Source organism: Mustela erminea, chromosome 2 (genome assembly GCF_009829155.1).
Source record: "Mustela erminea isolate mMusErm1 chromosome 2, mMusErm1.Pri, whole genome shotgun sequence".
Taxonomy (NCBI): domain Eukaryota; kingdom Metazoa; phylum Chordata; class Mammalia; order Carnivora; family Mustelidae; genus Mustela; species Mustela erminea.
This window is the reverse complement of record NC_045615.1, coordinates 141,964,146-141,980,601: the sequence shown is the minus strand read 5'-3', so window position 1 is coordinate 141,980,601 and position 16,456 is coordinate 141,964,146. Positions and strand designations below refer to the sequence as shown.

Here is a 16,456-nt window from a genome sequence, read left to right as displayed (position 1 = left end):
AAAATTTACTTTAGAGTCACATTATTTTAAGAACAAATGTAAATACTACATCTACCTCCACAGTGTACCCTTAGTAGTTCCCAAATAAAAGTAAAGGTTCAAATTGCCCCACCTCCATGCCCGCTGCACGGCCACGCTAGCACCTCCCTCCCCATCCCGGGCTCACCCGCGGACTGCCTAACCCGAGGAGCCCAGCGGGGAAGAAATCTAAAGCGTCGCTCAGCCCGAGGGGCGGGGCCGAGGCAGGGCCTCCCGGCGCCCCGCCCCCTCCCTCCAGACGGCGGCGTCCCGGGGGAGGGCGAGCGCCGAGGTTCCCGAGTGGCAACGGCCGGGTCCCAGTCCTGCGGGGGCCAAAGGGAAGCCCGGCGGGCGGGGGACGGGACCCTGACACTCCTCTACGGACTGACCGGGTAGACGAAAAGGTAACAGCCGCCCAGGCGCCCGCCCGCCCCGGCCAGGGCCGCCTCTGCCATGGGGGCTCCCCGTGGCGTGCTGGTTCCGAAATTCGGCCGGAGCGCGCGGCTCCTTCGCCGGGACCCGGGGGGAAGCGGCCACTGCGGCGAAGCCCGCCCCCTCCTCGACGTGCTGGCACCCCCTGACGGGAGAATCGCTGCCTTCTCTCTGCGGGGGAACGTGCCTACTCGCCACGGACCCTTCCCACCCTCTTGAGTCAGCTGTGACTAAGAGGTCAGTGTGGTTTCCAAAACTAGGAGGTGGGAGAGAAAGGAGAGTCCAGATTTTCTATACTTGCCTCTGGAGAGTGCAAGAATCAGAGGTCTGGCCCCTGGGATTGAGTGTAAGTGTCCCTCCAAGTATGGGGTGTGGCTTTGTGGAAAGCCTTGAGGAAGAGTCTGGTCTTGTGATTGGAGTCACACAGCATAGGTGAGAGAGGGGTTTTAGTTTTGGTTTTGGTTTTTCCGTCGGGAGCTATGTGAAGAAGACGTCTAGTGAGGGTCTGCGGCAGCAGATCTCAGCCAATGTGGAGATCGTACCCGCTCTTTTATTCAGCTGCACCTCCCTTAAAAAAAAAAAGAATGAAATATAATTAACATACAGTGTTCTATTACTTTCAGGTGCACAGCCTACGAATTCACCTGTTCTGCACATTAGTTAATGCTCATCAAGGTACGTGTACTCTTTATCCCTTTATCTATTTCACCCATACCTCCTCCTACTTCCCCTCTGGCTGCCAGGAGTTTTTCCTCTGTATTTAAGAGTTATCCTCCTATTTTTTTTTTTTTTTTTTTTTTTGTCTTGGTTTGTTTTATTTCTTAAATTCCACAAATGAGTGAAATCATATGGTATTTGTCCTTTTCTGTCTCTCTTATTTCACTTAGCATTATACCCTCTAGGTACATTCATGTTGTTGCAAATAGCAAAATCTCATTTTTTGTGGGTATTATTCCATGGTATAGATATACCACATCTTTCTCCATTCACCCGTGGATGAACACTTTGGTTGCTTCCATTATCTTAACTATTGTAAATAATGCTGCAAAAACATAGGGATGCATATAACTTTTGGAATTAGTGTTTCTGTTTTTTCCTTTGGGTAAATACTGAGTAGTGGGATTGCTGGATCATCTGGTAATTCTATTTTTAAGTTTTTGGTTTTTGAGGAACTTCCATACTGTTTTCTACAATGGCTGCCCAGTTTGCATTTCCACCAACAGTGCACAAGGGTTGCTTTTCTTCCACATCTTTGCTGACACTTGTTTTTTCTTGTCTTTTTTTCTAGCCATTGTGACAGGTGTAAGGTGATAGCTCAGTGTGGTTTTGATTTTCATTTCCCTGATGATGTCGAGCATCTTTTCATGTGTCTTTGACCATCTGTACATCTTCTTTGGAAAAAAAAGTCTATTCAGCTCCTCTGCCCATTTTTAAAATCAGATTTTTTTTTTTTTTTTTTTGGTGTTGAGTTCTTTTTTGGTGTATGAGTTTATGAGTTCTTTATGTATTTTTTGGTATTGACCCTTTATCAGGTATATCATTTGCAAATATCTTCTCCCATTCAGCAGGTTGCCTTTTTGTTTTTTTGATGGTTTCCTTTGCTGTGTGAAAGCTTTTTATTTTGGTGTATTCCCAGTAGTTTGTGTTTGCTTTTGTTTCCCTTGCCCGAGAAGATACAACTAGAAAAATGTTTTTACAACTGATAGCAAAGAAATGACTGCCTATGCCTTTTTCTAGGAGTTTTATGGATTCAGGTCTCACATTTATGTCTTTAATCCATTTTTACTTAATTTTTGTGTATAGTGTAAGAAAGTGGTCCAGTTTCATTCTTTTACACATAGCTGTCCAGTTATCCCAACACAATTTGTTGAACAGACTGTCTTTTTCCTATTATATATTCTTGCCTCTTTTGTCATGGATTAATAGGCCACATGAGTGTGGATTTACTTATGGGTTCTCTATTGTGTTCCATTGTTCTAGTGTTTATTTTTGTGCCAGTACCATACTGTTTTTATTAGGGTAGCTTTGTCATTTATTTTGAAATCTGCTATTGTGATACCTTCAGCTTTGTTCTTCCTCAGATTGCTTTGGCTATTCAGGAGGGTCTTTTGTTGTTCCATACAAATTTTGGTATTGTTTTCTCTGGTTCTGTAAAAACTGCTATTGGTATTTTGATAGAGTTTCATTAAATTTGTAGGTTGCTTTGGGTACTGTGGGCATTTTAACAATATTTATTCCCCCAATCCGTTCATTTGTGTCATCTTCAATTTCTTCATCAATATTTTACAGTTTTGGGGGTATAAGTCTTTTACCTTGGGTTGGTTGAGTTTATTCCTAGATATTTTGTTCTTTTTTGGGGAAACTATAAATGGGATTGTTTTCTTAATTTCTTTTGTGTTACTTTCTGCTGTATTGGTGTATAGAAATACAACAGATTTTTATATATTAGTTTCTGTCCTGTAATTGAAATGATCAGTTCTAGAAGTTTTTTGGTGGGGTTTTTAAGGTTTTCGATATATAGCATCATGTCATCTGCAAATAGTGAGTTTTACTTATTTCTTACCAACTTATTACCATTTATTTCTTTTTCTTGTCTGATTGCTACAGCTACGATGTTCAATATTGTGTTGAATAAAAGTGGCAAGAATTGACATCCTTGTCTTTTTCCTGATCTTAGAAGAAAAGCTTTCTCTTTTTCACACCAATCCCTATTCTTTAATAACAAACACAAAAAAGGTTACACTTACTTGATTTTGAACTTGGAGAAAATGTCAGATAAAAATGATGTGCACATTTATCTAGGCAGTCACCTAGATGTGGAATCTTTAGATTGCCCTTAACTAATGTTTGAATAGAAATCTCACTTGTAGACATCTAGATAGCACTTGGACAATGATATACCTGGTACAGGTATTTCTGAGGACACAATAACAGCAACAACAGTAACATAACATTTATGTTATGTGCTATGTGTGATTTTAAGTTAATTACATATACTATGTAATATAAAATGGCATTCTGAATACTTTCATCCATTAGTACTTTGTTTTGACAAGCATATGAAAGAGCTGCTGTCATTAGAGCTGCTGTCATTCAGTCCCAGGAAAACTGAAATAGTTTTTCAGGTATGTAGGAGTCCCCATTCTCCAGGGGCTATGAATACAGGCTGCCAACAGCTCACAGCTGTACCTTCTCTGTAGAATTCCCTGTTGATGGAAGCTGCCCTGCCACGAAATGCTCAGGAGGTTACACCCCAAGACTCCCAGGTGTGGCCTGTGGCTAAAAGATGACAGATCCTGGGGTACCATCCCTTCTGCCTTAAAGAGGAGCCCTTTGGCCATGTCATTGGCAGCCCTTTTACCATGTGCTAGGCAGCTTCCTGTGGATCAGGCTGGGGTGGACTGCAGTTGGATCCACATCTTTGCCTTGCTTTTCCCTTTTCCTTATCCTGCTTACCCTACTTACAGTTTTTACCTGAGAACTGCAAATCATTTGCAAAACAGTCATCATCTCAGGCTCTGTTTCTGTGAAACCCAGCCTAACACAACTACTCTGCTACCCTGGGTTGTGAAATTTTCAAAGTTTTATTCTTTATTCACTAGGGATGTATTTTTCTCTGGAAAGACAGATAATCCACTGGTTTCAAACATGTATCAGATGATTTTCTCTTTTGATTAACATAATGAAATATATTATGGAAGCTTTGCTCCTAAAATAGTGCTTTATTTGGGTAAAGGAAATGATAGAATGAATGACTTCCCTGAGATGCTGTTTGAGGAATACTTTATTCTTATCAGGGATGCAGATAGCCAGAGGGGGTGATAGATAAATGTTTGTTCATTGGTTTCTTGATTGAAGAAATGGATTATGAGAAAGAAACATGTTGATAGTATTTTTAACATCTTTGTAGAAGTATAGTTGACATAATGAAAGTGTACATTTGGTAAGTTGATCCATTATATACCCATAAGCCATCATCACAGTCAAAATAATGAAACTATCCATTAGTCCCCAAAGTTTCCTCAGCCCTTTTGTAATATCTCCTATCCTGCCCCCAGGCAATCACTGATTTGCTTTTGTTATAGTAATATAAGGTTGACAAAGACCTTAGAAGTCTTGCAGTTTGGGTCACTGAGTTGTTCAGCATACCGAGGCGTGAGGCATATGAAGATTTCCATGAAACTCTATGAGGGAAGTTGAAATAATTGGGAGCGGGTGCCATCTGCTCAGGGGAAAGGAAATAGATACAAAGTACAAAGCTGGACTCTGATGACAACTTTGGCATCCAAGACACATGATCCAAAGTGTGAGGCGAATGCAGATGAGGTTCGGGCAAACTTTGGGATTGGGCCAATCTGGGATTTTGTTACAGGTTAAAGGAGGCCTTGGGAGAGTGATCCTTGTAATGCACAACCCAAATAAAACATAGAAATAAAACTCACCACCAAAGCCTGGAATTCCAAGGATAGCCCTAGAAGGGGAAATTCCTGGTAGGTGGGGCAGGTGATTTTTGTCCTTCAAGTCCTTCATCCTCTTGGTTCATCCTCTTGGTTTTCTTCTCGGTCACTCCTGACTGTGGGAGACATGCTTTCCCACTGTAACCCTTCAGCCCAGTTTGCTACCTTGTGGTGTAGTTAAATGTGGTTAGAATATTCAGAGGCCCTGCTGAAGACTCTGGCAAAAGCAACACAGAGAGAACAAAATGAGAGCAATTATTTTAGATGATCTGGCATCAAAACATAGTTTTGTTGTCTTTGCTTTATACTCCTGCTCTGCTTCTACACCGTCTCCCATGCCTAGAAATCTCCATCGGTTCTTTGAGATCCAAGCCAGGCCCCATTCTTTCTTTCTCCTCTCATTTTTTTGCTACTTTGTGGAGGATTCTTAGGGCACAACAACTGATGCTTAACTTCATCTGGCCCTTGACCTCATGGTCTAGATCCTTTCTGCCCAATAGAAATATAACACAATCCACACATGGGAGCCACTTAAATTTTCATTTTCTAATAGACACACTTAAAACGGGAGAAAAGAAGTAGGTGAAATTATTTTTAATAATGTATTTTCAGCCCCATATCTCCAAAATGCGATCCTTTCAACAGGTAATCTATATACAAATTATTGATGATATATTTTACATTCTGTTATACTAAGTCTTTGAAATCCAATGGGTATTTTACATTTAGAGCACACCTCAATTTGGACCAGCCCTATTTACATTCTGGACAGTGCCAATCTAGATATAGCATCATGGCCTGCATCCAAAATTAATTAGGTGTTCTGGGGAATAGAGGAGGAAGATGAGTTTTATTTTGGACACACTGAGTTTGGCGTAAGCATTCCTGTGGACCTTAACAGTAGGCTTTTGGAAGTGCAGTTCTAGAGCAGCAAGACAGAGAGCATTTTCCAACTTCATTTTTCAGAGCAACATGTAACACCTTCACAGTAAGTTACCCATTTCACCTTGTTTTTTTGAATCCATGCTTTAGAGTTCTTTCCCAGAACCCAACTTGCACATGAACCTGTATATCTTCTATTCCAGTCAATTTATCTCCATGGTAGATTGTTTTCTTACATGTTTACTCTAACTTATATATTTTTTCCTACATATTTTTATTGTCTCCCCTTTGGGTACATTGAAGAGAGTTGAGCAGAAGAGTGGGCAGTTTTACTTGAACATAAAGAATCATTCCACTGATGAACTAGTGTTCAGCATGAGCAATCATTCTAAATATAATTTGCTTAGTATTTTTTTATCTGCACTTTAATAACTAGTTTTAAGAGTAGCCAAAATCTGCAATATCTTATTTTTTTTCTAATATAAAGGTGATGGAGAATAATGATATCTCCTTCAGAAAACTGTGTTGTTTTTGTTTTTAATTTTGTTTTTACAGTGGCAATATTCAGTGTTTCAAGGATATGGTGAAATGGACACTATCATCCATTGTTGGTGGGAATGTAAATTTCTCCAGGGATCATGGAAGGCAATTTGACAATGTATTTTCAAATTTGAAATGTGCATACCTTTGTATCTGAAACTCTAGTTTTAGAAATTTACTCCAGAGAGTAATTGGATAAGTGCACAAATTTGTATGTGCAGGAATGTTGATCCTATTATAGTTAATAATTTTTAAAGGAAACAACATATTTCAACAACTATTGGGTACCTACCTATGCTAGGCATTGTAGTAGGTATGGGGCTATAAGAATTAATCAGATATAGTTGGTCCCTGTCTTCATGTTTATGGTATAGGGAAGAAGACAGCCAATTAAACGTTCATTAGCATTAGCATTGCAGAGCTAATGGTATAGAAACTGTGGTTGAAGTGCATGCAAAGGGAGCTAAACGCAGACTTGATGAGGCGGTGAATAATGGTAAGTAGAATTTTGCTAGATTTCCGCTTTAAATGTAAGTATATTACTTATACAATCAGAAAGAAGTGTAGCTTTTTAAAAATTTGAAATAAAATGAAATAATACAAGCTGGGTATAGGAAATTTGGCAGTTACAGTAAGATTATAAAGAAGAAAATAAAAATGACTAAAAGTTCTATCTTCAAGATGACAGATGGTCAGTTGTAACAATTTGGTATATTTTCCGCCATTCTTTATATTCATATTAATGTACTGGCTCTTTTCACAATGATACATGTTTCATAGCTCTGTTTGAAATTTTAGTATATTTAATATTAAAAATAATTTGAGGGGCGCCTGGGTGGCTCAGTGGGTTAGGCCGCTGCCTTCGGCTCAGGTCATGATCTCAGGTCCTGGGATCGAGTCCTGCATCGGGCTCTCTGCTCAGCAGAAAGCCTGCTTCTCTCTCTCTCTCTGCCTGCCTCTCCATCTACTTGTGATTTCTCTCTGTCAAATAAATAAATAAAATCTTTAAAAAAAAATAATTTGAGTTTACTACTTATATATCACAGAGTGAAATTTATTTCTGAATATTACAGTTTATTATGCTTTCAGAGCTAAATTCCTATGTATATTTGGGGGAATATATTGACATCAAATAAAACAATTCACTTTTCTTTGTTTTTTAAAAAAATTTGGTGCAATTAAATTATTACATGTTAATCATATCAGTAATTTTTTTCTGGTTTCTGGTATTCATTTGAGATTACAGGGTTAAACTGGTTAAAAGTTCATTTTTCATGGGCTCATGTGAATAATATTATGAGATCATTAGAACAGTGCTAGCCAAGATGGGAGTGTTAATTTGCTTCACATTGTACAATTGTATTTCCTAATGTCGGCAGGAGGCATAGTGGAGCAAATTTCCTTGACTTTGGTAGACTATGGTGCTGCTGTCACGAATTCCTTTTTTTTAAAATAACTGCTAAAAACCAGGAGAATTAAGTCAGCAAATTCTATATGTCATTCATAGTATGTTAAATAACCAGGAGAGTTTCCTCCTTATATAGGAAGCCTAAAAATGTAAACTGCTTTTCTGAGTTAATACATGCAAAATGCTTGGAATAAGTCTTGAAACATACTAAGTGCTTAATAAATTACTATTATAATTACTACTACTATTAATAAGAGCAAACAAGCTATCAGAATAAGTCTAGGAGTATTTTAGATCTATATTCAGATTCTCATCATTGGGTATGGGACGGGAAGAGTAAATTGATATCAAGATGTTGCAAGGCAGTTATACTGTTTCATGTTAATGCCTAAGACCTGGAATAAAATGTTAAAGGAACATATTCTGTTGGGATAAATGAACTCAACTGAACTGAGTTGCGTTTCACCTTATAGCATTATCCTTAGTTTGTAACACTATTTTGAAATTGAATTCCCTAGGCCAAAAGGTACTGTTGATGCTCTTGAATAGGTTCATGGAGTCTTTTTGGTGACTGTGATCCTTATTTAACTGAGTTGACATGAGATTCAACTACATTCAGAGGGTGACTCATATCCATAGTTCAAGTAGCTTTTCATCATCCAAGCAATTCTCAATTTGCTATAATGATTTTACGGTCTTTGTTATAATCAAATGTGTCTATGTATAATATCAGTGAATTCCATACTTGGTACTTCAGTTCTTTTAAGAAAATTTGCTTTTAAAGGTTATTTCAACAAAGTTTATGTGTAAAGTTAAAATTACATAAACATAACATGTTCCCTAGACTATAGATCTTGCCCAAATTTTTGGAAGAAATTGTGTCTATGGGGCCAGGTAGAATGCATTCAATGTAAATACACTTTGTTTTACTGAGAAAAGATATTTAAAAAGCTGAAAACACTGTTCATTCAACTTAAAGAAACGAAGGAAAATCTCAGAGAGGTGAAGAAATAGATTTTTTCCCCGATATATGATTATTCCAATGTGTGAATAGATTATTCTAATGTTATCCATTATGCTTTTCTATCATTTTAAGCAAATGCAGGTTAACACTATAAAAGCATAATGCCAAATTATTTTTGTTATATTTTTACTCTTCTAATCCTTATCTTAGTTTTAGGGTTATGCCAAACAAAATGGGATTAAATAAAGAGGATTGGAATATTTATATTTTGTTTTGGTTTGATGAAGTTGTTCTTTTCTTTCATTTATTTTATCCTTTGATTAAAGAAATATTTATCATTAGGGCACTACTGTGTATTACATTTGAGGCCTGTATTTGAAATAATTGATTTTGAGTATAAATAAATTTATTTAAGCCTATTAAAATGTTTTCTGTGATTTTAATTTACTAATCTTTGAACAAACTTTGGTGATCTGTTACATATATATGGATTTCTGCTTCTAAGAGATTAGGTGAACATTCTCTGCTTCTATTAAAATTTTAATATACTTAGGTAAATTGGATTTACATTTGTCATTTTTTAGCCTTTAGAGGATGTTTTGTAAACCAGCTATAAAGTAAAAAGAGGTATTGATTTTTAGACATTTTAAGATATGAAGCATTTCAGAGTATCCTAAAAAATAAAGTGCTGTATTATAAGTATTCATCATCTTTGGCACCAGACGGTTCTAAAAGTCAATATTTTCTGTGCTTGTCAAATTAGCTTGAATCCACCTATGCCATTTTAGCCTGGGAAGATCTAACCCTAGTAAATATCATATCCATGGAAGCTCTTGTTACTAAGAGCTGAAATTCTCCTGTGGGTACAGATCGTCCTTAACAGTGAATTTATAACTTGGAAAAAGTAGTATAAACAAACATGATGGAAGTTAAATTTATCTTTCTCATGGAACCTCTTTTAAGTGGAGAAATATGTTCCTGAAGGTATAAAAATAGGCTCTATATTTACTCCACTCGTTATGAATCATAGACATACTATGAAGTATATAGTTCCTTGAATATGCATAAGGCAGTTAGGATGGCATTAAATTACCGAGCACTTGTAATGTACTGGCAGACATCACCAGAAAAGGTTTTCTAGGGTAGGAGGAAGTGCTGGGGGGATGAGAATTCTGATGGTGGCTGGCTTGTAGGGTCAAGCGCTGAGGGCAGTGTATCTTATGAACTAAGTAGCCCACTAGCTCCTCATCATTGCCGCCCATGAACCCCCTGTGGGCTTTTTTTGTTTGTTTGTTTTGTTTTTTTAGCCTACTAACAAATTTATTTATTAATACTTAATTTATCTCTCTGCTTTTCCAAATCAAAAAATATATCTTACTGTCAATCAGCACTTTGGTTCATGCCGAGTTGCCATGATTCCAGCCAAAGCAAATAAGAGTAATAATATTCTGGGCAGCTTTATTACAGGGCATTTGTGATCTCATTAGATTGTTGGAAATATTCAAAGTTAAAAAATCCCTGCTCACCCCTAGACCCCTTTTAATTCTTTAACTAGCTCTAGAAGTGACGCCTTGGAAATCTCTGTTCTGGCTGTTGTCAGCAAGACACTGGTAGGGTTGAGTAGTTTGTACAGAATCAGATGGGAGTAATTCAGGGAATAAAAGGATTGTAAACCAGAGAATACCCTCTCTACATTGTCCTAAAGGTAGATGTATACCTGAATGCCACGTGCATTTTAGATAAAAATGCACTTCTTACCCAAGGATCACCTTGGGTAAGAAAGCCCCAAGGTGAACATAACTACATTCCTTGTGCTTTAACCACCTTTCTACGAAGTGCCGGCTACCAGCTTCTGTTTGCTTCATCGCCCCTCAATGGGATGCCCCATCCACCCATTCAGCCGCCAGTGCTGATCTACATCCGTGTTGCAGAGGCCAGGAGGAGAAATGGGTTGATTGTCTCTAGTGTACTCGGGTCTGCAGCTGGGTGCATTGCGATAGGGCCACTTCACAGAGCAACCTTGAGATAGCTACCCCAGCCCGACGCCAGGGAGATTTCAGTTTGGGCAACTTGCATATGCAAATTGCACAGGTGAATAGGAATAATGGGTTACTGGTGGTATGTTTTTATTTTTGGTTTGAGTCACCTGGAAGTGAGACCCACTAATTCCGAGTTACTGAGTGTAAGCCCTGAGTTTACCTGAAATTAAAAAAAAAAAAATAAATTTTTTATTTTGATAGTTTTAGATTTACAGAAGAGTTTTAAAGATAGTACTGACAGTTCCTATATACTCTGTACCCAGCTTCTCCTATGTAGTCATGCTACAGTGATCAAAACTAAGAGGGGTGCCTGGGTGGCTCATTTGTTAAGCATCTGCCTTCGGCTCAGGTCATGAACCCAGGGTCCTGGGATCGAGCCCCTCATCAGGCTCCATCCCAGGGTCCTGGGATCAAGCCCTGAATGGCCCCTCCATCCCAGGGTCCCGGGGTCGAGCCCCGTCCCATCCCAGGGTCTTGGGATCAGGCCCCGAATCAGGCTCCCTGTTCCGTGGGAAGCCTGCTTCTCCCTCTCCCACACTGCCTGCTTATGTTCCCTCTCTCGCTGTCTCTTTCTCTGTCAAATAAATAAATAAAAGCTTAAAAACAAAAACCTAAGAAATTGAGATTAGTTCAACAAATGCAATTAACTGCAGACTAACTGTTTCCCTGGTATTTCCACTAAATGACTTTTTTTCTCTCCTGTTCCACAGTTCAGGTAAGGACACCACACTGCCTTTAGTTGTCGTGTCTCTTTAGTCTCCTTTAATCTGTGACAGCTCCTCAGGTCTTTTGGCTTTAATTACTTTTTTTTTTTTTTTTTTTGGCTTTAATTACTTTTGAAGAGTATTGGTTAGATGTTTTGTAGTATGTTCATCAGGTTGGGTTTGCCCTTTTTCCACATGATAAGACTGAGGTTGTGGATTTGGGGTACAATGAGATCAATAGATCTTAACCTTGATCACTTGGCTTAGGTTGTGTGCTAGGTCTCTCTGAGTTACAAGTTGCCTCTTTCCATACTCTGTTCTTTGGAACTAAGTTACTAAGTCTAGACCATTAGAGTTTATAAGTCCAGTCTAGGGGATCTGAGATCCATCTCCTGGAAGGAGTATTTAAGAAATTGAAGACATATGTTGAAAACACCACAGTTATTAATAAATATTAGATGAGAGATATTATGAGCCATTGTGGATACCCTGTTTCTCTTTAAAGTTTCACTCACAAATTTTAGCATTCATCAGTAGATGTTGCCTGAAGCAATTATTACTTTGGTATTGTGAAAACAAATAATGGAAACCTTATTAAAGATGGAGTCCAGAAATCCTGCAGGGGAAGTTCTCACAACCCTAAACAGGAGGAAACTTACTTTACATACCTCAGTATGAAGAAGGAAGAATTTCACCTTATTCAGCAATGGGCCAACCATTGGGAAACTGCCGCACTCCTCCAATGAGAAGCTGTTACCACCCTGAATTCTTTGAAACAGAGCCTCTCAGCGTCTTCCTTTACTCCTTAAAAGCAAACCCCTCTCTTCTGTTTTCTGGTCTTGCCTTTGATTCTCCATAATTTGTTTGTCCTGCATTGTAATTCTCTGTAACTTTTGAATAAGCTTAATTTTGCTGATAAAATGGCTTATTTTTTTGTTTATTTGAAAGCCAGTAGTACTCTAATGATGATGTTCTATTTTCCTCTTTGTTCCTGTAATTCTAGTTCTTCTGTAGGAAGAATTGCCTCTTTTCATTTGTTCATTCATTTGTGTATTTATATCAGTATGGTCTCATGGATATTTATTGACTTAGGGGTGTTTATTTTATTTACTTCATTGTTTATTGTATTGCTTAAATGATCTCTGGCCATCAGAAGCTCTTAAGAGTTGGTTCCTGTGTCAGTTCGAGGAACCCATATCTTCTTTCTTCTCTTATTTTCTTTTTATGCACTTACTTTCTGGCGCTATAAGATACTTCTCCTGGCTCTTATCTTGTATTTTTTGTGTCCTAGCCAAGAATCAGTATTTTTTGAAGAATTGTGGATCCTCTGATTGGAGAATGGTATTTAGAAACCTAAATCTGGCCTCTTGGTGTTCTTGTTGCTACTAGAGAGTCATTGTTTCTAGACCCCTTCAGTGTGTAAAGCTAGCAAATGTTTGTACATGTACTAACCCATGTATCTATCTCTTTATATCTTCATCTGTATGTATATATTAAAATAAACATTTGTTCACACTGCTATCTTTAACTTCATCCTGTTACTACAGGGTTTATTCTGGCATTCCCCTTTGCTTGTTTGCAATTTCTTTGTTTCACAGATTCTTTGTTTCACAAACCTGGCAGTCATTATCTACAATATAGTTACTTATTTATTCAACTTTAGTATGTGTGGAAAATAGTTTCATAATTGCTGAACTGAACCTATGTGAGATACATACTTACCAACTAGAGTCCAATATTTTGTCTTTAGACTTCTGTCTTTAGCCTGATAGTATCAAAACTCTATTATACAAAGTTATTTATCCATGAAATCATGGATCAGCTGGTGAGTGGATAAACTGATACCTCTATACAACTAGGCAATAAATAAATAAATAAACTGAATTTATAAATAATTTATATTGAATTTATAAATATTGAATTTATAAATAAATTTATAAATATATTTATATTATAAATTTATAAATTTATAAAAATTTATAATATAAACTTATTTTATAAATAAATTTATACATTTATATTGAATTTATAAATAAATAAACTGAATAAATAAATAAACTTTAAATAAATAAATAAATTAATAAATAAATAAAATTGTTGATTCACACGAGACAAGCAGATCTTTAATGCATTTTGCTAAGTCAGTCAGAGAAAGCAATGTATTTTGTGATTCTATTTACATGATATTGTGGAAGGCAAAACCATAGGGGAAGAAAACAAATCAGCAGTTGACAGAATTCGGAGTTGGAGAATGGATTAGCCAAGGAGTGGAATTGCTGGGTCATTAGATAATTCTGTCGCTTTTTGAGTAATTGCCAAACTGTTTTCCACGCAGCTGCACTTTTTTGCACTCCTGCCAGCATGGCCAGGGTCCCAGTTTTTCACTTTCTTCACATCCTTACCAACACTGCTTTTACTTTCCTTTCTTTTTTAAATTATAGCCATCCTAGGAAGTATGATATACTAACTCATTGTGGTTTTGATTTGCATTTCCCAAGTGTCTAAAAATGTTAAGCATCTTTTTGTGTACTTATTGGTCATTTGCATATCTTCTTTGGAGAAATACCCATTCAAATCATTTACTCATTTTTGAATTAGCTTGTTTGTCTTTTTTGTTACTGAGTTATAGGAATTCTTTATGTATTCTGGATATTAAACCCTGTCAGATATATGATTTGCAAACATTTTTTCCCATTCTATGTGTTGTCGTTTCATTTTCTTGATAATGTCCTTTAATACAAAAAAATTTTAATTTTGATGAAGCCCAATTTATTTATTTTTTTGCTGCTTCTGCTTTTGGTGTTCTATCTAATAATCTATTACCACACCCAAGGTTTACCCCTATGTTTTCTGGTTTAATAGTGCTTAGGTCTTATATTTAGGTCATTGATCCATTTTGAGCTAACCTTTGTATATGGTATGAAGTGGTATGAGCATATCTTTCTTTTTTAGACCTTTTAAAAATGTAAACATTTTAAAGATTTAGTAGTCATATTATAGTTTTTTCTTAAAGATAGAAGACAGATGCAATTTTTAAAAAAAGATTTTTATTTATTTATTTGACAGAGCAAGAGAGGACAAGCAGGCAGAGCAGCAGAGGGTAAGGGAGAAGAAGGCTCCCCACTGAACAGGGAGCCTGATGTGGGGCTCGATCCCAGGACCCTGGGATCATGACCTGAGCCGAAGGCAGTTGCTTAACCAACTGAGCCACCTGGGCGCCCCAGACAGATGCAATATTAATGCGTATTTTATTTTTATTTTTTAAAGATTTTATTTATTTGACAGATTACAAGTAGGCAGAGAGGCAGGCAGAGAGAGAGAGAGGGGGGAAGCAGGCTCCCCACTGAGCAGAAAGCTCAATGTGGGCCTCGATCCCAGGACCCTGAGACCAAGACTTGAGCTGAAGGCAGAGGCTCTAACCCACTGAGCCACCCAGGCGCCCCATTAATGCATATTTTAAAACCAGTATTTTGGAAAAGGGGGAAAAAGGCAGGTTTGAATTTCTCACTGTTAATATCTTCCAATGAAAAACTCCCAGGCATCATTAGATTTAATTTTTTCTGGCTTATGGTTTGTCCTGATTACTTTGCTGAGCAAATTAGGTTCTGACGTGTTCCTTACCAGTTTCATCAGAGAGGTGGGGGCCTAATACCATGGAACTTCATGAATGTTTGTGAAGACCATCTCCTTACCATGAATGTCTCCTTCTCCTTCCCTTCTATAAGAGAGGTTTTGCTCTATGAAGATCATACCAATTTCTCATGAACCCAGATAAGGAAGATTCTTTTTTAAAGATTTATTTATTTATTATTTTAGAGGAGGGAGCTGGGGAGAGAGAGAGAGAGAATCCCAGACTCCACATTGAACTTGAGGCCCAATATGGGGTTCAGTCCCACAACACTGAGATCATGACCTAAGCCAAAATCAAGAGTCAGAATGAGTCACCAGATGCCCCCCAAATAAGGGAGATTATAACTGCCAACATCTACCATGTAAAAAATGGCTTAACTTTGGAGAACATGTAAAAGCTACTCTGGTTTTGGTTATCAGAAACTTTGACGGGATCTGAGCTAATATAAAGCTTCATAATCATTTTCTTTTAGCCCTTCTCTAAGCTATTATTTATCTGTTTTCTTTCTTTCTTTCTTTCTTTCTTTCTTTCTTTCTTTCTTTCTTTTTTTTCAAAGATTCAACCATATCTAAAGAAGAATAGGTCATTTCATCGTTTGCAAAATGAAGTACAGCTCCAACTTCGGCAGACAAATGGTCTCTCAAGAGTAAGCGACACAAAAATGTTCTACCTAGGTCTTAGCAATCCCTTAATGGGGTTGCTACCCTTATGCTCTTATTTATACTCTTAATGGTATGTAGAGGTTAACAAAACTTCAAATACAAAAGGCATGTTACAAATTCATTATTGGCCAAAAGAAATATGTAGTGGTTTGGGGTTTGTGCTTAGAACTCTGTAATGTAATGATGAATTTTCAAACTAATCTAAAGGAGACTGAAACTGAAAATAGGATAAAGAACAAAGATTATTATAAGCAAAATAACAAACCAATAAAAAATGGCTGGACCACTAGAACAGTCTATTTATTGATCTAAATAAGAAAAACCTTATGAAATACCTTAAATTTTGTCATAAAAATCTGAAGTTGACATTTACAATTTGAGATGGTGCACAATCTTTTGAATATGACTACATTTTAAATTGGTTACATTTTTATAGTCCCCTATAATGTAAATTCCATTGTCTCAATGAGAAATATAAAACCAAAACAAAAGGGGGCGCCTGAGTGGCTCAGTTGGTTAAGCAGCTGTCTTCAGCTCAGATCAAGATTCCGGGCTCCTGGCTCAGATGAGAGTCTGCTTCTCTCTCTCGCTCTGCCTGCTGCTCTGCTTACTTGTGTTCTCTCTCTCTGTTAAATAAATAAATAAAACCTTTAAAACAAAACAAAGTAAAAACCTACCTTTTGCAGCCCCTTCCCTGACCTTTCTTTTAGGGTAAAGGT

At 37.4% G+C, this 16,456-nt stretch overlaps 1 long non-coding RNA gene across 4 annotated transcripts in view; it reads left to right on the top strand.

The window, feature by feature from the left end:
* The first annotated feature begins 284 nt into the window (after positions 1-284).
* Positions 285-16,456, top strand: part of LOC116585097 — a 147,132-nt gene continuing 130,960 nt past the window's right edge. For all 4 annotated transcript variants that reach the window (XR_004283464.1, XR_004283465.1, XR_004283463.1 and 1 more), the window contains exons 1-2: positions 285-687; positions 1,074-1,125. This is a non-coding gene — a long non-coding RNA (uncharacterized LOC116585097). The remainder of the gene's footprint in view (positions 688-1,073; positions 1,126-16,456) is intronic.